Here is a 24,821-nt window from a genome sequence, read left to right as displayed (position 1 = left end):
GATCGCACCGCAGCTGGAGACGCAAGGCCCGGCTCCCCTCCCAGGTTGTGATCTCGTTGGGGAGTGAGGAGTCCGGTGCCGCGTCACAGGCCGCAGCTGCCGGGGGGAGGTCCAAGAGGCGGAGGTCGGAGTTGGACTCCTCGGCAGCAGAAGGGGCAGCTGGGACCCCACAGGGCCCAACGGGGGAAGATGGCACGGAGTCATCCAGGTTGGTGGGGGGTTTGGTGGAGGAGGAGGCTGTGCAAGCGACAGAGACGGGGGCTGGAGGTGGGGATTCCACCTGTGCTAGTGGTGCAGTGCAGGACCAGGGACAGGAGGCAGCACAGGCCGCCGCGGAGGTGCCTGTGTGCAATCCTGTCCCTGATCCTGTCACTGCATCATCTTGCACCAGCAGGGATGCCTATGTCCAGACCAGTTTTCAGGCAGTGGATGAGCTCACAACAACTGGCCTTCCTCTGCCTGTGGACGTGGCTATCCAGGTACGGGTTGAGCCTGTCCTGACTGGTGTGGCGTTGCGTCAACGGGCCATGCGAGGTGACCTGCAGTCTTTTCATGAGGAGACTGCACGTCATCTCGAATGTCTCGTTGACCGCGTTGGCCTACTGGGACAGGTCACCCAGGCCGGATTCCTCCGTTTGCTGCAGCTTGCTCCGACCCCCTCCTCAACTGAACACCCTATGCGCCAGTCGTCCTCCGTGCCATCTTCCCACCCATTTGTCACCTGCGTGCCCTGTGGAGCTGCCTCTGACGGTGCGGCCAGGCTGGTGGAGGAGGTATCCCTGCCACAGTCAGGAGTCGGACGTCCAGCAGGGGTGGCCACATCAACGACTGCACCCCAGCCGGTGGAGGATGTGCAGGCAGCAGGAGCCAGGGCACGGGCACAGGCAGAGCAGCAGCAGCAACGAGGTGGGAGCCATGATGGCTCGGGGCCTTCAACATCGGAGGGGCAGGCATCGGCCGGAGGGCAGGAGGACTCAGGACGGGAAGGGTCTTCCGTGTGGCAGCGGTTGGGCCACGCCATAGATGCGGAGCGGGCGGAAGAGGCACGGCTCACGATGGTCAGGGCGGAGAACTCCATGCAGAGGGCCCTGAGGCGGGCCGAGTGCCTCGAGGCAATCCACAGGGAGTTGGAGGTGAACATGTCGTCGGCCCTGCGGACCCTCGGGGCCATGGAGGAGGACCGCCTCCGGGACATTGAGCAGGAGTTCGATGATGCCCTGGCCCGGAACATCCCTTGTAAATAGTTCTGTAGTTAGTGTTAGGTTTCCTTTGCTTTTTTATATTTTTTGGACCTTTTGGACAATGGACCACATTTTTGTATATAGTTTTTTTTATTAGGTAGTGTTATTAGATAGGTTTAATTTCTTCTGTTGGGATCATGGACCCTGGATTGTTTATCTGTATATAGTTGACTGTTGGGATTTTTTTTTTTATTTGATTTTACCCATGGACAATGTTTTTGGTTTTAATTTTCCAATGGATTTACTTTTGTGAACTGTGACTTTGGACACCTTTCCTTTGGATTATGATTTGTGGTTTTACATTATTTTACGGCATGCTGCTTTTTGTTTTAAATTTCCATTTTACTTTGTTTATTTTTGATTCCATTTATGTTGCTTTTAATACATATTTTTTCATCATACTTCAATGTGTAGTATCATCTCATTGGTTTCATGCATGTCATGAATTGGTTTTTGACATTCACTGACACCCATTGTGTGTATGTGAAGGACATGTGTTCATTTACATACTCGCCATTGGGGTTGTATCATGTAATTGGCATTTCTAAGTGGGTGGATGCTATACTTGGGTGGGTGTTTGGCATGTGGAGGCTGCCCATAAGGGCCAGGTATCTAGATTGTGATGACGTGTTGGCTGGGGGACATGTGTGGGGGCCTGGTGGAGGGTGCCCCACAGTGCTGGGGGGTGGTGGTGCAGGGGGACAGGAGTGGGGGCCTGGTGGAGGGTGCCCTACAGTGCAGGGGGGTGGGGGTGCAGGGGGAAAGAGTGGGGGCCTGGTGGAGGGAGCCCTACAGTGCTGGGGGGTGGGGGTGCAGGGGGGCAGGAGTGGGGGCCTGGTGGAGGGTGCCCCTGGATGCAGGGGGGTGGGGGTGCAGGGGGACATGAGTTGGACATGAGTGGGGGCCTGGTGGAGGATGCCCCACAGTGCTGGGGGGTGGGGGTGCAGGGTGACAGGAGTGGGGGCCAGGTGGAGGGTGCCCTACAGTGCTGGGGGGTGGGGGTGCAGGGGGACAGGAGTGGGGGCCTGGTGGAGGGTGCCCTACAGTGCTGGGGGGTGGGGGTGCAGGGGGACAGGAGTGGGGGCCTGGTGGAGGGTGCCTCTGGATGCAGGGGGGTGGGGGTGCAGGGGGACATGAGTTGGACATGAGTGGGGCCTGGTGAAGGGTGCCCCACAGTGCTTGGGGGTGGGGGTGCAGGGGGACATGTGCTGGACATGAGTGGCGGCCTGGTGGAGGGTGCCCCACAGTGCTGGGGGGTGGGGGTGCACTGGGACATGAGTTGGACATGAGTGGGGGCCTGGTGGAGGGTGCCCCACAGTGCTGGGGGGTGGGGGTGCAGGGGGACAGGAGTGGGGGCCTGGTGGAGGGTGCCCTACAGTGCTGGGGTTGGGGGTGCAGGGAGACAGGAGTGGGGGCATGGTGGAGGGTGCCTCTGGATGCAGGGGTGTGGGGGTGCAGGGGGACAGGAGTGGGGGCCTGGTGGAGGGTGCCCTACAGTGCTCGGGGGTGGGGGTGCAGGGGGACATGAGTTGGACATGAGTGGGGGCCTGGTGGAGGGTGCCCCACAGTGCTGGGGGGTGGGGGTGCAGGGGGACATGAGTTGGACATGAGTGGGGGCCTGGTGGAGGGTGCCCCACAGTGCTGGGGGAGGGGGTGCAGGAGGACAGGAGTGGGGGCCTGGTGGAGGGTGCCCTACAGTGCTGGGGGTTGGGGGTGCAGGGGGACAGGAGTGGGGGCCTGGTGGAGGGTGCCCCTGGATGCAGGGGCGTCTGGGTGCAGGAGGACATGAGTTGTACATGAGTGGGGGCCTTTTTGGAGGGTGCCCCACAGTGCTGGGGGTTGGAGGTGCAGGGGGACAGGAGTGGGGGCCTGGTGGAGGGTCCCCTACAGTGCTGGGGGGTGGGGGTGCAGGGGGACAGGTGTTGGACATGAGTGGGGGCCTGGTGGAGGGTGCCCCACAGTGCTGGGGGGTGGGGGTGCAGGGGGACATGAGTTGGACATGAGTGGGGGCCTGGTGGAGGGTGCCCCACAGTGCTGGGGGGTGGGGGTGCAGGGGGACATGAGTTGGACATGAGTGGGGGCCTGGTGGAGGGTGCCCCACAGTGCTGGCGGGTGGGGGTGCAGGGGGATATGAGTTGGACATGAGTGGGGGCCTGGTGGAGGGTGCCCCACAGTGCTGGGGGGTGGGGGTTCTGGGAGACATGCGTTGGTTTGCAGTGGTGCAAGGTGACATGTGGGTTGGCTGGGGGGCATGGCCATGGAGGATGGGCTGCCTGCGGGACATGTGCAGGGTAGTTCCCTGTGGTGTGGGCCGCCTGCAGGGGCCGTTGAGGGTGTAGAGTGAACAGTTGGTAGGATCCACACGGCCGATTCACGTGTAGGACTCCACGGCACCCAAGGAATACACGTAGGCTGCTGGATTCGCATGTGGAATTTCCTGCGCACCTTGGAATACACGTACCCTGCTGATATCACTTGTGGAAGTTCACGCGGACCCATAATACACGTACCCTGATGAAATTGTGTGTAAGACTACCCGCGCACCCCTGGAATATACGTACCCAGGCAAATCACACTGATGGGGGGTTGGGGGGTGGGAGACATGAGTGGGGGCCTGGTGGGGGTGCCCCACAGAGCTGGGGGGTGGGGGTGCAGAGGGACAGGAGTGGGAGCCTGGTGGAGGGTGCCCCTGGATGCAGGGGGCTGGGGGTGCAGGGGGACAGGAGTGGGGGCCTGGTGGAGGGTGCCCTACACTGCTGGGGGGGGGGGTGTGCAGGGGGACATGAGTTGGACATGAGTGGGGGCCTGGTGGAGGGTGCCCCACAGTGCTGGGGGATGGGGGTGCAGGGGGGACATGAGTTGGACATGAGTGGGGGCCTGGTGGAGGGTGCCCCACAGTGCTGGGGGTGGGTGTGCTGGGAGACATGCGTTGGTGGGCAGTGGTGCAAGGTGACATGATGGTTGGCTGGTGGGCATGGCCATGGGGGATGGGCTGTCTGCGGGACATGTGCAGGGTAGTCCCCTGTGGTGTGGGCCGCCTGCAGGGGCCGTGGAGGGTGTAGAGTGAACAGCTGGGAGGACCCACACGGCCGATTCACGTGTAGGACTCCACGGCACCCAAGGAATACACGTAGGCTGCTGGATTTGCATGTGGAATTTCCCGCGCACCTTGGAATACACGTACCCTGCTGATATCACGTGTGGAAGTTCACGCGGACCCATAATACACGTACCCTGATGAAATTGTGTGTAAGACTACCCGCGCACCCCTGGAATATACGTACCCAGGCAAATCGCACTGATGGGGGGTGGGGGGTGGGAGACATGAGTGGGGGCCTGGTGGAGGGTGCCCCACAGTGCTGGGGGGTGGGGGTGCAGGGGGACAGGAGTGGGGGCCTGGTGGAAGGTGCCCTACAGTGCTGGGGGGTGGGGGTGCAGGGAGACAGGAGTGGGGGCATGATGGAGGGTGCCCCTGGATGCAGGGGGCTGGGGGTGCAGGGGGACAGGAGTGGGGGCCTGGTGGAGGGTGCCCTACACTGCTGGGGGGTAGGTGTGCAGGGGGACATGAGTTGGACATGAGTGGGGGCCTGGTGGAGGGTGCCCCACAGTGCTGGGGCATGGGGGTGCAGGGGGACATGAGTTGGACATGAGTGGGGGCCTGGTGGAGGGTGCCCCACAGTGCTGGGGGGTGGGGGTGCTGGGAGACATGCGTTGGTGGGCAGTGGTGCAAGTTGACATGTGGGTTGGCTGGGGGGCATGGCCATGGGGAATGGGCTGCCTGCGGGACATGTGCAGGGTAGTCCCCTGTGGTGTGGGCCGCCTGCAGGGGCCGTGGAGGGTGTAGAGTGAACAGCTGGGAGGACCCACACGGCCGATTCACGTGTAGGACTCCACGGCTCCCCCGGAATACACATAGGCTGCTGGATTTGCGTGTGGAATTTCCCGCGCACCTTGGAATACACGTACCCTGCTGAAATCGCGTGTGAAACTTCACGCAACCAGAAATACACGCACCATGGACAATCACGTGTGGAATTTCCCGTGCACCTTGGAATACACGTACCCTGCTGAAATTGCGTGTGGAAATTCCCATGCACCCCGAAATACACGTACACAGGGCAATCGCGTGTGGAACTTCCCACGCACCCCGAAATACACGTACCCAGGGCAATCGCGTGTGGAACTTCCCAAGCAACCCCGGAATACACGTACCCAGGGCAATCGCATGTGGAACTTCCCGTGAACCCCCCGTAATACACGTACCCTGCTGATATCGCGTGTGGAAGTTCACACGGACCCATAATACACGTACCCTGATGAATTTGCATGTCAGACTACATGCGCACCCCTGAAATACACGTACCCAGGCGAATTGCACTGCTGGGGGGTGGGGGGGTGGTAGACAGGAGTGGGGGCCTGGTGGAGGGTGCCCCTGGATGCTGGGGGGGGGGTGGGGGTGAGGGGGGGCATGAGTTGGACATGTGTGGGGGCCTGGTGGAGGGTGGCCCTGGATGCAGGGGGGTGGGGGTGCAGGAGGACATGATTTGGACATGAGTGGGGCCTGGTGGAGGGTCCCCCACAGTGCTGGGGGGTGGCGGTGCAGGGGGACATGAGTTGGACATGAGTGGGGGCCTGGTAGAGGGTGCCCCACAGTGCTGGGGGGTGGGGGTGCAGGGGGACATGAGTTGGACATGAGTGGGGGCCTGGTGGAGGGTGCCCCACAGTACTGGGGGGTGGGGGTGCTGTGAGACACGCGTTGGTGGGCAGTGGTGCAAGGTGACATGTGGGTTGGCTGGGGGGCATGGCCATGGTGGATGGGCTGCCTGCGGGACATGTGCAGGGTAGTCCCCTGTGGTGTGGGCCACCTGCAGGGGCCGTGGAGGGTGTAGAGTGAACAGCTGGGAGGACCCACACGGCCGATTCACGTGTAGGACTCCATGGCACCCAAGGAATACACGTAGGCTGCTGGATTCGCATGTGGAATTTCCCGCGCACCTTGGAATACACGTACCCTGCTGATATCGCATGTGGAAGTTCACGCGGACCCATAATACACGTACCCTGATGAAATCGTGTGTAAGACTACCCGCGCACCCCTGGAATACACGTACCCAGGCAAATCGCACTGATGGGGGGTGGGGGGGTGGGAGACATGAGTGGGGGCCTGGTGGAGGGTTCCCCACAGTGCTGGGGGGTGGGGGTGCAGGGGGACAGGAGTGGGGGCCTGGTGGAGGGTGCCCTACAGTGCTGGGGGATGGGGGTGCAGGGAGACAGGAGTGGGGGCATGGTGGAGGGTGCCTCTGGATGCAGGGGGGTGGGGTGCAGGGGGACAGGAGTGGTGGCCTGGTGGAGGGTGCCCTACACTGCTGGGGGGTGGGTGTGCAGGGGAACATGAGTTGGACATGAGTGGGGGCCTGGTGGAGGGTGCCCCACAGTGCTGGGGGTGCAGGGGGACAGGAGTGGGGGCCTGGTGGAGGGCGCCCTACAGTGCTGGGGGGTGAGGGTGCAGGGAGACAGGAGTGGGGGCATGGTGGAGGGTGCCCCTGGATGCAGGGGTGTGGGGGTGCAGGGGGACAGGAGTGGGGGCCTGGTGGAGGGTGCCCTAGAGTGCTCGGGGGTGGGGGTGCAGGGGGACATGAGTTGGACATGAGTGGGGGCCTGGTGGAGGGTGCCCCGCAGTGCTGGGTGGTGGGGGTGCAGGGGGACATGAGTTGGATATGAGTGGGGGCCTGGTGGAGGGTGCCCCACAGTGCTGGGGGGTGGGGGTGCAGGGGGACAGGAGTGGGGGCCTGGTGGAGGGTGCCCTACAGTGCTGGGCGGTGCGGGTGCAGGGAGACAGGAGTGGGGGCATGGTGGAGGGTGCCCCTGGATGCAGGGGGCTGGGGGTGCAGGGGGACAGGAGTGGGGGCCTGGTGGAGGGTGCCCTACACTGCTGGGGGGTGGGTGTGCAGGGGGACATGAGTTGGTCATGAGTGGGGGCCTGGTGGAGGGTGCCCCACTGTGCTGGGGCGTGGGGGTGCAAGGGGACATGAGTTGGACATGAGTGGGGGCCTGGTGGAGGGTGCCCCACAGTGCTGGGGGGTGGGGGTGCTGGGAGACATGCGTTGGTGGGCAGTGGTGCAAGATGACATGTGGGTTGGCTGGGGGGCATGGCCATGGGGGATGGGCTGCCTGCGGGACATGTGCAGGGTAGTCCCCTGTGGTGTGGGTCGCCTGCAGGGGACGTGGAGGGTGTAGAGTGAACAGCTGGGAGGACCCACACGGCCGATTCACGTGTAGGACTCCACGGCACCCCCGGAATACACATAGGCTGCTGGATTTGCGTGTGGAATTTCCCGCGCACCTTGGAATACACGTACCCTGCTGAAATCGCGTGTGAAACTTCACGCAACCAGAAATACACGCACCACGGACAATCGCGTGTGGAATTTCCCGTGCACCTTGGAATACACGTACCCTGCTGAAATTGCGTGTGGAACTTCCCACGCACCCCGAAATACACGTACACAGGGCAATCGCGTGTGGAACTTCCCACGCACCCCGAAATACACGTACCCAGGGCAATCGTGTGTGGAACTTCCCAAGCAACCCAAAATACACGTACCCAGGGCAATCGCGTGTGGAACTTCCCAAGCAACCCCGGAATACACGTACCCAGGGCAATCGCGTGTGGAACTTCCCGTGAACCCCCCGTAATACACGTACCCTGCTGATATCGCGTGTGGAAGTTCACGCAGACCCATAATACACGTACCCTGATGAATTTGCATGTCAGACTACATGCGCACCCCTGAAATACACGTACCCAGGCGAATTGCACTGCTTGGGAGTGGGGGGGGGTGGTAGACAGGAGTGGGGGCCTGGTGGAGGGTGCACCACAGTGCTGGGGGGTGGGGGTACAGGAGGACATGAGTTGGACATGTGTGGGGGCCTGCTGGCAGGTGCCCTACAGTGCTGGGGGTGAGGGTGCTGGGAGACATGCGTTGTTGATCAGTGGTGCAAGGTGACATGTGGGTTGGCTGGGGGGCATGCCCATGGTGGATCAGCTGCCTGCGGGACATGAGCAGGGGTGCAGGGTAGTCCCCTGTGGTGTGGGCTGCCTGCAGGGGCCGTGGAGGGTGTAGAGGGAACACCTGGGAGGACCCACACGGCCAATTCACGTGTAGTACTCCCCGCGCACCCCTGACATACACGTGCCCTGATGGAATCGCGTGTGATACTTCCCGCGCACCCCTGGAATACACGTGCCCTGATGGATTCGCATGTATTACTTTACACGCACCCCTGATGTACACGTCCACGTGTGAAACTTCCCGTGAACCACTGAAATACACGTTCCCTGCTTGGCGTTTGCTGTTTGGCAGCCCTGTGAACTGGTCCAGGGTTAGTGCAGACATTTGCGATGAATTGGGAATTTTGATGGCTTTTCCTTGCGCAAGGGCGTTTTTGGGGGCGTAACTGGCGCTGCTGCAGGGGCGCTGCGCCACTCTGCGCCACGGCTGGTTTTGGAGGCTAAAATCCATGAATACGCTATGCGATTAAATTGATTTTTTCGCACGCGGCTGGCGCAGTGTATCGCACGGGGACACTGCGTGCCAGCCGCGTGCGCCACTTTTGTGCGAAATTCTATGAATTACCCTGTTAATATACTGACAACTTGAACTGGTGTTTGGCAGATGCTTCCTCTTTAAAACTTTATATTCAAAGGTATACTTACCAATACACAGCCTCATTAAGACCTTAAGGGGAAGCATGTTATCTGCATTACTCAAATGATGAAGCACTTTCTGCATAGAGGGTGTATTCCATAAGTGCTAAGGTTGTGTAGACGGTCTCTTTTTTAATTTTGCACACCTGCGGCTAAAAAGATGGTTTGTCAGCCCCATGCTTTGGCTTCTCCCCGGGATGCCTGTGGTTTCAGTGTTACCCTTTTCCCCATCCACTGGTAGCTGTACTGTGTTAACCCTATTGATTTATTGCATTTATTGACAGCGCCCAAACCTGTCAGCATCACAGCGCTGGTACAACTTAGTGAGTGGAAATCATCAAAGTACAGAAATCCAGGTTATAGAGAAGCGAGATTGTCAAAGTCGCCCATAAAAGAGACTAGTCGTATTTGTTGAACAGCCATGTCTTAAGTCTTTTTCTGAAGATTATGTAGGAGGGTTCTTCTTGGATGTGGCGTAGAGGATTGCAGGATAGCTAAGTTTGCAGTCTGCTACCCGTCGTGTGTATTTTTACATTTCCTGGTGCATTTAAAAATTAGTCTTTTCCCCTCTTTCTAGGAAAGTCAAATCTGTGTATTTTTACATTTGCTGCTGTGTTTAAAAATGAGGATTTTTCTCCTCTTCCAGGAAAGTCGAATCTGTGTATTTTTACATTTGCTGGTGTGTTTAAAAATAATTAAGTTTTCCCCCTTTATCCCTCTATCTAGGACTTTCCCTCTATCCTCATAACTTGCTTTAGATGTCTTGTTTTTCTGCTGTTTGGTGTAACCTAGGCCTTTTCCCTTTCCTGAATACCTGATTTAGTTTGTTGCTTTGCTGTGTGGTATAGTTTGGTGTCGTGCACTGCAGTTCTCCTGCCTTCCCTCTCACCCCCCCCTTCTTTCTCTCTGCGTTCTCCCACAATGGTGTTCTTTATCTCACCTATCTTCTCTAATTGCCATTCTATCACATATCCTATCCTTCTGTCGAAGTCTGGAAAGAAAATGTTCAAGAAGGATCTCCTGGTCTCCAATCCAGGCCTGCCCATTGCTGAGACCTGTATCAATGATCTTTCCAGGCAGACTTTCACCAACATCCTCTTTGTCGTTCCCTCTGCAGAACTATGGATGCCCCATATGTTCTCAGTGCTCTCCCCTTTCTCTTCCTCTCCCATTAATGGTGCCACCCATTGGGAAATACTCTTGGCATCCTTCCTGTCCTCTGGGGCCATCATTCATGTCTACCTAAATGGCACTGTCATGGTGCTTAGCACTCAGCCCAAATGCCTCCTTCTTGATAGGCATCCTCCGTCTTTCATCAACTTCCTCCCTTCTCCTTCCATTCCTCATTCTGCCACCCATTCTGGCCCCTTTGCCACCTCCGCCAGTTGTACCACACTCCTTTAACCAACCTCGGAAGACCTTAAGAAGTGGCAACCTGCTCCACTTAGCTACCCTCAACTCTCGCTCTGCCATCAAACACTGCTCTGACATCTGCCACCTCCTTGAAGACCTCGACCTCAACATCCTTGCTCCCACAGAGATGTGGTTCACTCCCAGCTTGGTCACAAGTTTTGACACTTTCCTCCCAGAGGGCTATGAGATCGTCTCTAAAGCCAGGCCTAACCGATCCGAGCGGTGGAGTGCCCTGATCTTCCTGAGTGGGTCCATGCTACTATCATACCCACTCAGGTCTACTCCTCTTTTGAATGCTTCATCTGCAGTCTCGGTGTCTCTCCTGCAGTCTTGGTGTCTTTCCTGCAGTTTCTTTCACTCTGGCCACCATCTACAGGCCGCCCCCTAGACAGGTCCCCCTCTTCCTCTCAGAGCGGGCTGACCTTACTTCTTCTCTCCTGACCTCTACCTCCAAGCTTCTCCTCCTCAGATACTTCACTATTCACCTCAACTACCCTGATGCAGCCCCTGGACTTATCCGCATCCTCTGTGACTCTCTTTCCCTCTCTATTCTTCCTTCTGGTTCGATGTACTCAGCCGTACACACCTTGGATGCTCTCATCTCTGCACACATTCCCATTTCCAACCCTCTCATTACTCCTCTCTCCTGGTCTGATCATGCTCTCTTTTCCTCTCACCTGGATCTCTTGGGTCACCCCGCTTTACCCCCCCACCCACACTGCCAGTCTCCTTCTTTGTCATTTTACCTATGAAGCGAGTATCAGTTGCTGCTTTTGCCGCCACCTTCACTCCCCCTCCTGTTCCTGACAATGACTCTCACTCTGACGCAACCCTTACTAACCTTTAACTTTCAATCCCCTGTCATAAGGATCCACATGACGACTGCCTCCAAGTGCAACTCCTGGTATTACTCCGACCTGGCCTCTCTGAAACGCAAGTGCAGAGCAGCTTGACAGAAGTGGCAGGTTTTGATCACATCCTCTGTCAAATTGGCCTGCCGCCTGTTGCGAAGGTGATACAGACTTTCCAACTGCTTGAAGAAGAGGGCGTATTTCCAAGCCCGCATCTCTGGGGCCACTAACAACACGGCTGAACTTTTCAAAATCTGGAATGATCTCACCAATTCTACTGCAGTCTCCATTTCTCCTCTGCCTTCCCTGGCCCTCTGCACTTCTCTTGCCTCTCATTTCATTACTAAAACTCAGGATATCCTGTCATATCTCTCCTCTACACCAAACCTTTCTCCCTCACCATCTCTCAGACCTCCCTTGGAACCCATAGCCTTCCCTCCTACTCTCCTCTTTCTCTCCCATATTACCTGATGAAGTTTCGAGACAAGTCCACTCTGTGAAAGTCTCATCCAAACAGGTTCTTTCCTGTTCCTTCAGAACTATCAAGGACAACATTTTCTTCTTTGCTCCAGGCTTGGCTGATTTCTGCAATCACTCCTTTGCCACTGGCTCCTTCCCCTCACTCCTCAAGGGAATCAGCCAAAATGACAGAGTTGAATAGCCAGAATTTGTGATTTGGACAAATTTCAGCTGCTCAACATTTCCAAACAGCTAAAAAGTTCAACTACATTACCATATTCGGTACTGAGGGCTGCGGGGGTGCTGCCCCCCAAAAAAAAGAAAAAAAAGGAAAATAACCTGTGGCGCCAGTTCTCCATCACAGAATTGAAAGGGAACATGCGCCACAGGGACACAGCGTGTCAGAAGCAAGTTAAGTAGGGGTGTGGGGCTGGGGTGGGGCTGTGGTGGGGGTATGGGTAGGGGTGTGGGTGAGGGTGTGGGTAGGGGTGTGGGCCAAGTCAGAAATGTTATGGGAAGAAAATACTGAAGGTTATTTCGGAAAAATAATCTTCGGTCATTTCTCCCTCGAACATTTCTACCTCGGTCTTTCAACCCCAATCCCTCCTTAAGCACTCCCCTGTGCACCCTCTTCTCAAAATGCCTTCTGCCTTCCCTTCCTGTCTAGATAACTATCACCCTATCCCCATTACCCCATTCCTGGGGAAACTCTTGGAGAAGCTGGCCATCACCCAGATTATCCACCACACTGAATCTGTTGGTTGTCTCCACGACCACCAGTCTGGCTTCAGGGCTGCCAGAGGCATGAAAACTGAACTCCTGGACACCCTTGAAGGGTTGCTCTCTAATCTCGATTCCACCTCTCCTTCCATTCTTATCCATCTTGACCTTTCCTCTGTCTTTGATAGAGTCAATCATACCACACTTATAAATCAGCGCGAAATGAACAGAAAGCGTAATGGTCTGTTGTCCCTGTGGTTGTGCTGTCCTGCTCCTCCTGTTTGCCTACACTTACCTGGCTTCCATTTGGCTCAGCCTCCGCTTTCCTCTAGCTGGTGAAATATCATGGGACACCGTGAAGCGACTGTGAAGTAACCGAAGGTTTAACGGTCCCTGCGGTTGTGCTGTCCTGTTGCTCCTGTTTGCTTACTCTTAACCGGCTCTCATTTGTCTCCGTCTCCGCTTTCCTCTAGCTGGTGAAATATCGCAGGACTCTGCAAAGTGTAACAGTGTAACAGTCAGTGGTCCCTGCAAAAACACGCTAGTCGTAGAAACCGTTACGCCCTCCTCGACTGTACAGTCATGTAAGAGCATCATTGACAACTCTGGAAAGCCATCAGTAACCCTACAACCACAGAGAACCACCCTAAACACATGTGCAGCTAAATCTTTGGATGATTTTAATTTAATTTTCATTTATTGCATTTTTAAAGAACTCAGACAGCCCGTGTGCATCGAGGCGCTGTTACAGGAATTGTTTTGTTTTTTAGTAGCATAATAGTTGTTTTTATTTTGGTCTTAGTTGCGTATTTATAATGCGCTTAAATACCCAGAGGTTTCTAAGCGCGTTCCCGGGGATCGAACCTGTGTTCCTTTGTGTCATCTTGCTTCCAAGGCGAACACGTTGACGCTTGAGCTATCCTCCCAGGACGATGCAACCATTGCCTCCTTAGGTGACATTCAGCCAGAATTTGTCCCCAACCAAACCCTCAGGCTTACTCTTAACCAACCTTACCCCCAAGCAGGAACTGTACCTGGGATTACAGAAGAGTCATTACCACCTTGCGTGCCTATAACAAGAATGACCTCTCAGCATCTGCTTCTGTGAGATCAGTTTCCCTAACCTTGGTGATCAGAGGTCTTCATTCCTCCAATAATAATACTGCAGAAGTGTGTGATCTTAATGTGCGTGACCTATCTTCACAGACCTTACATGAGAGACCCAATTCAAGAGCTAATGTTGACATGCAGGCCCTTTTAGGCAAATTTTACTGTCCCATTCAGATCTCCCTCGGCATACAGCTCTGCTCACGAAGGATAAACCTTGCCAGAAACCTGGTCCGGTAACTAAAAACCTGGCAGGCTTAACGATACAGGTGTCGAATATCCAACATGAAAATGCACACCATAGCACACCATAGGCGTGTAGATGTGTTCTCCATGGAGCCAAAGGACCTGATGAAAATAGCAACCATTATGCCGCCAAAGTAATTTTTGAAAAGAACTCTCACTTGTGGCGCGATCCACCCACATGCCAGAATGAGGATCGACTCCCACTAACAATTGACAAGCTTCCGCCCTTGTGATCTATTCCCTGTCCAGCTGATTTAGACAAAAAGGACTCTAAAAGACTGTTCATGTCTTGTCAACTTCCTGGCTCAACGGAAATTTGTCTGAACAGATCTAACATTTTAACCATATTGGCCGAAATTCCCACACTACGCAGTATTTCTCCCTTGACATTGAAAGGATCAATTTTCTAAATCGTCTCCATGCAAATAAGTGTGTCACCCATTTTGCCTCACAAGTATTGATGGGCTTAGTCCTTGCATAAAAAGATAAATTCAAAGGCCTAAGCATTGATAAAGATTTATGTTCTGAGTCAATGTCTCTCCACAATGCCTTACGATTCAAATCAATTCAATCCTGAAATTTGGCACAAGAGTGGAAAACCTGTGAACAATGTGACTGCCAATGCTCAAAGATATGTTCACTTGGACCTGTCTCCCGACCGGTGGGGCCAAAATTGTAGTTGGCATAAAATCGGAAATAGAGAGACCTGTCAGTCTTCGCTTTCAACTTGTATGCAGTAATACCAGTGACTTTGTACATCTGATCAACAATGTTGAAGCCTGGTCCCTCCTTAAGGCCAACACAGTAATGTATTTCCAAGAAACCTGGCCAATCATAACCCCATGCCTGGATGTCTATGACCTATTCCATCAAGCAGCCATGTCAGTTGACATAGGTAGACCCTTCGAAGGGTTAATTACAGCAATACGAACTGATCATACTCTCTCAGCCGTAAAGATCGTAAACACCCCTTTTGGCATTTTGGCAGTCGAGATACATTCTGAGAAATTACTCGCCCCCATTCTTCTGTAGAACGTACATTGGCAGAAAGGGATAGCCAAGCTTTTACTGTTCCTGCACACAATTATTACACGCTGGAGACTATTACACAAGTCCGGCTCTATCATAGTCGCCGAAGGTCTTAACACAGACTGCCCTGACACTCTGCCTGATGATGAGATCAACAGAGGGTCTGCTCCTTGTCTCCCTAAAAGTTCAAATGCCACGGCGGGCCTGGACTGGGCACTTATTATGCGCAGTCTAGATTTGTTCATGGCAAACAATGTTGATCCACTGTCTGGTCAAAAAGCCCCCACATGGCATAGAGGGTCTAGTCACTCGACCCTCAACTACATATTTGTTGATCGTTCACTATTGAACATGTGTCCACTCACATGGACCGATTGACCTTAAAGTTAACATTAGTGGTAACACATTGTGGTGGACTCATAACACTGCAAACAATCTCAATAGAAATCTCAACGTCTTGATGCAAAAAATCTCCTATGACACAAAAATCACCTGCTTTGGTGTTGAGAGCTACAGTAAGACCATATCTCAATCTCTTTCGAACAGTAGCCTACAATGGCCCAGAAAGCCCGACACCAAGCCAAGTGTCCACATACATCAGTTCAAAGATGTTATGGCCTTAGAAAAATGCAACTTCAGAAGAGTGATCGAGCTAGTCAAGAACTCCCAGAGCAAGTCACCCATCAAGACTGGAAAGATAAGATCAGTTAAGATAAAGAATTGGAATTTTTGCAAACAGATAAAAGCTAACCTGTTACAGAGAGATTCTGAAAAAATGCTATCAATCCTAAAAGGCAAAGACTCTCATCTCTTTTGGGAGACTGTGAACTCTGTGACCAAACCCCAATTTCGACATCAGGTGAATTCTGTCTCAGAACCCTGTTGGTTCCTTCATTTTAAGTCTCTGTACACAAGCAAGGCTCCTGCAAGGACAGACACCTAGGAGATTCCTTTCTCCATGGTTATTGTCCTCCTGCTTTCAAAACCGGATCCCGAGGAGATCTTGACATTGATCAGGAAAGCTAAATCCTCCGGTGAACATGGCCAAAATGGTATTTCGATAAATCCACATCTGATCTATAATTTTAAGTATCTTCTTTGCAATTATCATTGACACAGCAGTGATTCCAACATCTTGGGGCTTGTTACACATCATTCCCATCTACAGAAAAGGTGAGAGATCAGACCTGCTGAACTACAGACCCATTGCGCTACTGGATTTCGAAAGCAAGATCTTTGCAGGTGTCTTGCAAGGCCATTTGTAAAAATTGGCAAATAAGACGTTGAGACTAAATTGATTCCAGACCGGTTTTCCGCGCAATCACTCAACTAACATAAGTGGAGCAGTCTTTCTAGAACTACAAAAGCAGACTGGAGTACTCAAAATAAAAACATCTACATAACGTCAATAGACCTCTCTGCAGCTTTCGACAAAGTAGAGCATAACCTGTTGTGGTCAAAACCTGGTAAATGGGGGCTTTCCGAAGGCCTGCTGCATCTAATCATTTGTTTATATTGCAATACTACCATCTGTATTCGATTAAACCAAGCAGGTCACCTTCCATGCAGCATTTCAATCAATCAAGGCCTTAGACACGGATGCATGCTGGCAGCCTATCTTTTCAACGTATATGTCTCTGACATTGGTGAGTTCCTTAATCTAGCCGCTTTAATTCCCCCTAAATTCGGGACAATTAAAACCTCTTGGATGGCCCACGTGGACAATTTCTTACTATTTGATCAAGCTAAGATCGATATGCACAGGCTTCTACTAGCATTCACAAACTATGCAAAGAAGAATGTACTAAGAATCAACTCACAAAAGACCAAAATTATTTTTCTGTCTAGGGCTAGAAAGCCCAACTCGGGTAAATGGCTGGTGCAGTCAAAGAACTTGGAAGTGGTTTCTAACTTGACATATCTAGACTTCCACTTTTCGTCAAGACCAAGTTTCGCAGCCATACAGGCCTCAGTAAAAAGCAAAAAATATGACCAACCAACTGGCTTCATGGACCGAAAATTTGGAATGCACTCTGTCAAAGCAACCTTACAATTCTATATCGGGAAGGCAATTCCAAAGTTGACATATGGGATGGAATTATGGCCCACAAAATCTCAATTTTGGCTAGACACCCTAGAAGGAAAAATGTGGAGACAGATTACGTGGTTCCCTAATGTGGTTCCAATCGCCGCCTTATGATTCGAACTGGGCCTTGTCTCATTCAAAGCCCATGTTCGTGGCAGATGTGACTATTATACTACACATTCATTACACCAGTTTTAGGCTCTCTCTATGCAGAAGAAAAAGATATTTGCCAACTTCTTACTGTAATCTGACTGTCTGGCTTTTTGCAGAAATTGAAATTTCATTGCAATACAATACTTTCTGATCCAGGTTTAGACACAGTAACCCTAACAATTACACCAACAAAGATTAAAACTGCCCCTTTTAATCAGGACTGGCTTGAAACAAGAGATACACTACACGGTTATGTATCTATGCAACCCCTGTCACATGAACACAAATGTAGAGTCACGGTTACCCCTTCCTCTTGACTTTTCCAAATAGATATTACCGTACAATGATCCTTTACCTACGCTGGAACCTATTTCATACCAACGAGATCTTGATCAGGAGAGAGCCTCTGATCCCTCAGACTTTGCCTGCAGATACTGTAACGATCCTGAAATTACTGAAAACATAAAACATAAAACATAAAACATCTGTTTATGGATTGTCCTGGCTTGCACTTTGAGCAGGTTTCTTACTTCTATAAAATTTTGGGCACAAGTAGAAACTTTGATTTGATCGAACTGTGGAAACAATTATTGAATCTGACATCGTTGGCTGAAGTGGTGGCAGTCGCTGCATTCATAAAATTCATGGCAGATCTCAACATTCAAAGAATAGTCATAAAAATAATGTTTTTTAACTATCTAGAAACATGTAATCTGTTTTCATATAATGAATACATCATTTTATTTATGACATGGTTACTATTAAGTGCTTTTCTTTTTATTATTCATTGTAATAAGTAACGTTTGTGCTGAGTTTAATTCAATCTTTTCTTTTTCCTTTTGTTCCTTTCCTTTCATTTTGTTTTGTGCATCTTTTTGTAAAGGTGTTTATAAACCACACACAAATTTAAACAAACATTTAAAATAAATCTGCGCCATGATACCCTTGGCATCATGGACCTGGCTCTGGACTGGCTGACCTCCATCCTCTCTGAACGACCTTTCCAGGTACAACTGGGCCCTTTTCTGTCCTCCATCTCACGCTCCACCTGTGGTGTCCCTCAGGGCTCTATTCTTTCACCTTGGCTTTTCAACATCTACTTTGCCCCCCCTTCCCAGCCCACTTGATCTCTGCCTTCTCCCCTAAGTTCCAGTGTTATGCAGACACTCAACTCGCCTACAAGCTTCCCTCCTCATCCTCCTCCTCTCTCATTCCTAACTGGTGCTCTGCTAACGATCTCTGCCGTAATGCCAGTAAGACTGAGATCCTTCTCATTGGTACTCCAGCTTCCTCCTTCCCTCCTACACTTTTGCAGCCCTCCATGGACCCCTTCCCCTCACCCTCCTGTGAGGCAAGAAACATTGGTGGCATCTTCGACTCCTCTCTCTCCTTCTCTCCTCATATCACAACCCTTGCCAAGAAGGCCCACTTTCAGCTGCACCTCCTTAGAGGCATTCTCCCTTTACTCACCTACCCCAATAAATTCAATACCTCCATAGCTCTGGTCCTCTCCAGGCTGGACTACTGTAACAGCCTCTTCCTCAACCTACCTAACTCCCACATTCGCCCCCTTCAACTAATCCAGACTGGGACTGTGAGGTTTAACCTTGGCCTGAAGCCCACAGACCTAAAATCTGTCCACTGGCTCCCGGTTGCTGGGAGGATCAAGTTCAAAACCCTCTGCATCATCTACAAGGCTTTCTGGGGCCTGGGACCCTGATACATCCAAGTCCTTCACCCTAAATGTCTCCCTGCTAGGGCCCTTTGGTCTTCTAGCTCCAACTATCTGCAGATCAGACAATTCTCCAAGCAGCGAGAGTGGGGTTGATCTCTGTTAGGGAGAATTCTCTGTTTAGGCTGAATTTTCTAACCTAGTGAGTCCCCCAGCAGCTTTGCTGGATTTCTAGAGTTTGTTTTTTCCATCCTGCCAAGAGTGAGACTCTTTTCTCCCACTCTTGGACATGAATGTGGTTAATTCCTTTGAATGTCAATGTGTTCTATGGGCTATGGGGTCTTTTACTCCATAGGGTCTCATGTGTTTTGCTATGTGTGTTACACCGCACCCTCTGTGCCGTAACACTGGGGTGTCCTAGAGGATCCCCACCATAGACTCCATACCCTGGGACTGACTACTGTCTCCCAGGGCATGTAAAGTCACCATTGGCTTTACTAGACCTAAATTTACTAACAGAACTAGTACAAAGCATCCTATTGTGGACGTACTGGTAGGGGTAATTCGATTACCCCTGGGTCTGTTGTTCGAGGGGGCACTATCCTGCCCCCCCTCATCGAGTTTTGGCTGGTGGCAGTGGAAACTACTTGTTATATTCGACCCCGAATATAATTCTATGGGATTCTTCCCATTGTTGGAGACTAAAACTTTTTCCTGTTAGTCTCTAACATACCACCGGTTTATTTGTCTTAAATAAATCTACCGGTTGGTATTTTCTGCCAGAACTCGGTTTTTAAAATGGCGTCTGTGTTCACCTCTGTAACTCCGAACCAAAGGTTGAACCCTTTGTTCCACTTTTGGCGGGCTTCTGCACAGAAGCCCTCCAAAGTGGTGCCCTTCTGTCTGGGTACGACAGGAGGTGTGGGAGGGGGTTTAGGCACCCTGGACTGAGTTGCCTTGCCAACTCAAGTCGCATTCTGGTGTGATTGGCCCAAGTGGTGAGCCACCCCGCTCACCACTTAGCGTGTTTTGATTGACAGCTAGGCTGAATGAATGGGGGTTTGCTGCATAAAAGCAGGGCTTTTGGGACTGGATCTTCAGAAGTCGCCACAGGACCTAAGAATCCGCCGAGGGTAAAGCTGAGCCGACCTGCAACGACGACACCTCCGGTGGAGCCCTGCTGAACCGACTCACCACTTCCAAACGAGAGAGGAGATCTCCCGACCGGAGAGTCTTCTTCCCCTGACTGGTGGGAACAACCAGTCCCCTTTGCTTTTTCTTCGCTTCCAGGGCGTAGTGGTCGAATTGCCCGTGCTGAGCACCCCGGCAACCGGATAGCCACTAGCCCGTACCGCGACCAAAAGGTGGTGCCTTGTGATGGAGCACTCCGCAGCTGGTCCATTCCCTTGTGGTGCAACAATCTTCAACTTTCCTTCGACGACGAGATCATCTCATCTCTTGGCAAAGCCCCGACTTGCATCCACCACCAGGAACAACTGCCCCCGTCGGAGCTGTCTCTCCACATACAAGGTACCGTGTCCGCCTGGCTTCCCTTGTGGCGGTTAGCGTGAGGTGTCTTAATCCTTACCTCTCCATTGGGTCGCCTCCAGACCTTCTTAACTTTTTGTTCTAAACTGGTCCAACCTTTCTGTGACAATTTGCTACAAAGACTCGAAGTGCATTTCCACTGTGATACTTTTTGGGACATATCGCTTTGCCTCTCTCCGAGTGGGCCTGGCCTCTGAACTTTGTGAACCACAGTAGACCATGCCTTACTTGCCTTGCATTTGCTTCGTAAACGTGTTGGTACCAAGTTGGTTTCATACCCTGCCTTTTCCTCTCCCGTTCTAATGAATATTAGAGTGCCATCTAGGTTAAAGCATTCACCTCTGTCTGCAAATAAGTGGTGCCGTTGAACCTAGACTTGTCGAACTATTGTTAGAGGAATGAGATACTTATAGTAATTGTAATTGAAGTTGTTTGCCATATTAGGCCAGTGTGTTTTTCATAGATGTGTTGTTATAAATAAATAACTATATATCTTTACACCCAAGCTCTGTTCCGTATTTGCTTGTTCTACTGTGTAAATTGCCCTATTTTGTATACTCCACATACTGCCTACCTCTTCTTGAGGGAAGTCTGACTGCTCAGCCACAGCTACCAAGTGAATCTGTGTGGTACAGACTGCTACCAAGTGGGTTTATTGCCAAACACCTGTAGGCCTAAATCTTTTGCAGTGGTCCCAGAGGGAACTGCACAGGTTTCCGCTTAACAATCTCTCTGCTCCACAGGCGCCAACCTCTAAAATAGCCTCCCTGTCCCTCTCAGACATGAACCGAATCTCCTTCAGTTCTGGAAGTGTCTCAAGACCCTCCTTTTTCTCTTTCTCCTTCACTGATGATGCTCCCCTTCTCCCTCATGACTGGCTGCCTGGTTCATTCAGATTCTTACAGGGCACTAGGACCCCCTTACCAGTCTCCCGCTGCACTTGGTCTCCTCTGACCACTCCATCCCAGCCTGCACTTGCACATCTGGGCTCCCTTTCCGTGCATTATCCTGGCTGGGCTTGCACCCCCTGATCCTTTCCAGCCCCGTTCCTTGTACTAGGAACGTGGACCTTCTGCCCCTGAACTCCCTGGGCTCTGTCCACCTGGCCTCCCCTGGCACTCGCTTAACCCTCCGGCACTCCCCCCTCTCTCCTGCCCTTCTGTTTACTGCACTTGCACGCTCCGAATGTCACAAGGCCTAGTAGGGCTGTTTTTGTTTTTGTCATTGCTGCCTCCCCTTGTCTTGTTGCGCCTTAAAACACATTGTGTATAGGCGCATTATAAAAATCAAATAAATAAATAAATAAATACAGTGAGCATTTGATCTTTTGTTGATGTGGTGATTGAGGAAAGTAGGTGCAAGGTTGTGGATGTGTCTGTGTGTAATGGATATGATGTTGAACTCAATGCGCTCTTTGATTGGCAGCCAGTGGGCTTCCCGTCTGGCATCGGATATGTGGTCAGAGTGCTTCAGTCCCCAGACTGCCCAAAGGGCATTGTTTTGAAGTAATTGAAGTTTGGTAAGATTTCTGTAAGAGGTGCCTGAGAGAATGGTGTTACAATAATCCTATGTTCTGCCAATGATGGTCTTGGCAAGGGTGAGACAATTATCAGTGGACAGAAATGTTCTGCTGAGGTTGATGAGCTTAGTGGTATAAGCTGCTGATGAGGCAAGGGGTTTAACATGCATGTTCATAGATAGTTCTGCATCTAAGTGTATGCCCAGGGTTTTCACTTGGCTCGAGACAACAGTGGGATTACCATGGATAGAGAATGAGGCAAACGCTTGATCCAGGCATTTGAGTCGGTGTGGGGAGCCTACGATGAGGAGTTCTGTATTGTCGTCATTCAAGCAAAGATGGTGTTCAGCCCTCCAAGCCTGAATGATGCTATAGACATGATTAATGTTAGCAGAATGGCGTGGTTCCCCGTGAGTTTTAGCAGGATTTGTGTGTCAGCTGTAAAGTTTGTGTAGGGGATCCCAAGATGGTAAAGGGGGTCGAAAAGGGGTTTTGTGTACATATTGTACAAAGTGGGTGAAATGCAGGACCCATTGTAAAGATAAGCCTTCCCATTGTAAAGATAGGCCTACCAGGGCAGCTTGCAGAATCCTGCTGAGAAAATACCCAGGACTGGCTGATGGTGACCATGGAGGGATGGGGCTATATGATATATTCATTCGTTTCCCATTAAAGATAAAGGCCCATCAGGGCAGCATGCAGAATCCTGCTGACAAAATACCCAGGACTGGCTGATGGTGACCCTGGAGGAATGGGGCCATACATTAGCTGAATTCTCCTCCCTATGTAAACAAAGGCCTCCCAGGGCAGCATGCAGAATCCTGCTGACAAAATACCCAGGACTGGCTGATGGTGACCCTGGAGGGATGGGGCCATGTGATATATTCATTGTCTTCCCATTAAACATAAAGGCCCATCAGGGAAGCATGCAGAATCCTGCTGACAAAATACCCAGGACTGGCTGATGGTGACCCTGGAGGAATGGGGCCATACATTAGCTGAATTCTCCTCCCTATGTAAACAAAGGCCTCCCAGGGCAGCATGCAGAATCCTGCTGACAAAATACCCACCTCTGGCTGATGGTGATCCTGGAGGGATGGGGCCATATGATATATTCATTCTCTTCCCATTAAACATAAAGGCCCATCAGGGCAGCATGCAGAATCCTGCTGACAAAATACCCAGGACTTGCTGATGGTGACCCTGGAGGGATGGGGCCACATTATATATTCATTCTCTTCCCATTAAACATAAAGGCCCATCAGTACAGCATGCAGAATCCTGCTGACAAAATACCCAGGACTGGCTGATGGTGACCCTGGAGGAATGGGGCCATATGATATATCAATTCTCTTCCAATTGTACATGTAGGCCTCCCAGGGCAGCATGCAGAATCCTGCTGGTAAAATACCCAGGACTGGCTGATGGTGACCCTGGAGGAATGGGGCCATATGATATATTAATTCTCTTCCAATTGTACATGTAGGCCTCCCAGGGCAGCATGCAGAATCCTGCTGGGAAAATACCCAGGACTGGCTGATGGTGACCCTGGAGGGATGTGGCCATATGATATATTCATTCTCTTCCCATTGTAAAGATGGCCCTACCAGGGCAGCATGCAGAATCCTGCTGACACAATATCCAGGACTGGCTGAAGGCGACCCTAGAGGAATGGGGCCATACATTATCTGAATTCTCCTCCCTATGTAAACAAATGCCTAGCAGGGCAGCATGCATAATCCTACTGAGAAAATACCCAGGACTGGCCGAAGGAGACGCTGGAGGAATGGGGCCGTAGGATAACTGCTCATGTGCTTTGGAATAAAAACATCTATTCAGTTCTTCACATTGTGTTCTTAGTCTCTATTTATGCATTATACTTCTTGGGGCATGGCTGGCCTTTGCAGAAAGAGAATGGGATGGCGCTCACTGGAAAGTAATTAAAGCTTACCTATAATGACCTTTTATATGGTCTAATTATGACTTTCTAATAAGATCAGAGAAGGCACAAGGAATTCACTAACAGGAAGAAAACGTCAACTCGAATATGTGTAACCGCTCTAGCAACAGCGTTGGCCTTTTCCTGACCCACATTCATCATTTATAATGTAGTGGCATTTACCTCTGTCTGGCCATTGAATTTTAAAGAGATATTTATTTCTCTGTGACCTTAGGCGTGACGTTAAACCTCAATAGAAGGAGTGAAAGAGAAATAATTACTGGCAGAAGGGGAATTGATGTTACAAACAATATTGACCCCATCCGCGCTGTATTCTTAATGACATGGCTATCTTCCTCTCTCTAGGAGGGCATGGTTAGAGGCATGTGAACACTCATGAAAACTGTAGAATAAACACACTCTCTTTCTTTCACAGTATAGCTAACCAGATTGGAAAAATGGCTTGCTTACAGGCAACATTGGTATTCAAGTGATTATGAACTTACATTTTAAAGGTGGAATCCAGGCTAATGCTGCTTTGGAAATATTTACAAAGAGAACGCATTTCTCAACAATAATGAACAGACACAGGAGTCACTAAATCAAACGGCTGGATAACTTTTTAGGAATTAAAACACTCCTTGAAAGAAATGCCTTTGTGAAATATACACATACCTGTTTGAGAGACATGTTCATGCTGTGTTTACTTTACCCGTGCTATACATAGTAATGCACCCTGGGCCATCTGCTAAGTGCAATATTCCTACTGGGGGGCTGAGGGTTCTAGGCCCACGACCCACTGTAGATCTCTACTACCGTGGACCAGTCCTGGGAATATACAGCCAGAACCAGGCTCTCTTGCATGATACTGAACTGGACTCTGCAAGTGTTGCGGTGGGGAGAGCTCCAGCCATGAGGCCCCTGTCAGCCACTTGCAAGGTCCCTGCAGCAGACACTTATGCTGATTACAGCTTTGCTGGTGCAGTATTAATGTGCCGGTAATTCCATTTACTGGCATGTTACCGCACTGGCAAAGCACAAGTATTCCAGTGGGGCACATTCATTACCTCCAGCTAACAGCTGGAGGTAAGTTAGGTACCCTACAGCAAAAAACAGCTGGTATTACCAGC

The sequence above is a fragment of the Ambystoma mexicanum genome, chromosome 6p, assembly GCF_040938575.1.
Source record: "Ambystoma mexicanum isolate Mex_15411 chromosome 6p, UKY_AmexF1_1, whole genome shotgun sequence".
Lineage (NCBI taxonomy): Eukaryota > Metazoa > Chordata > Amphibia > Caudata > Ambystomatidae > Ambystoma > Ambystoma mexicanum.
The sequence above is the reverse complement of the archived record's forward strand: the minus strand, read 5'-3'. Positions refer to the sequence as shown.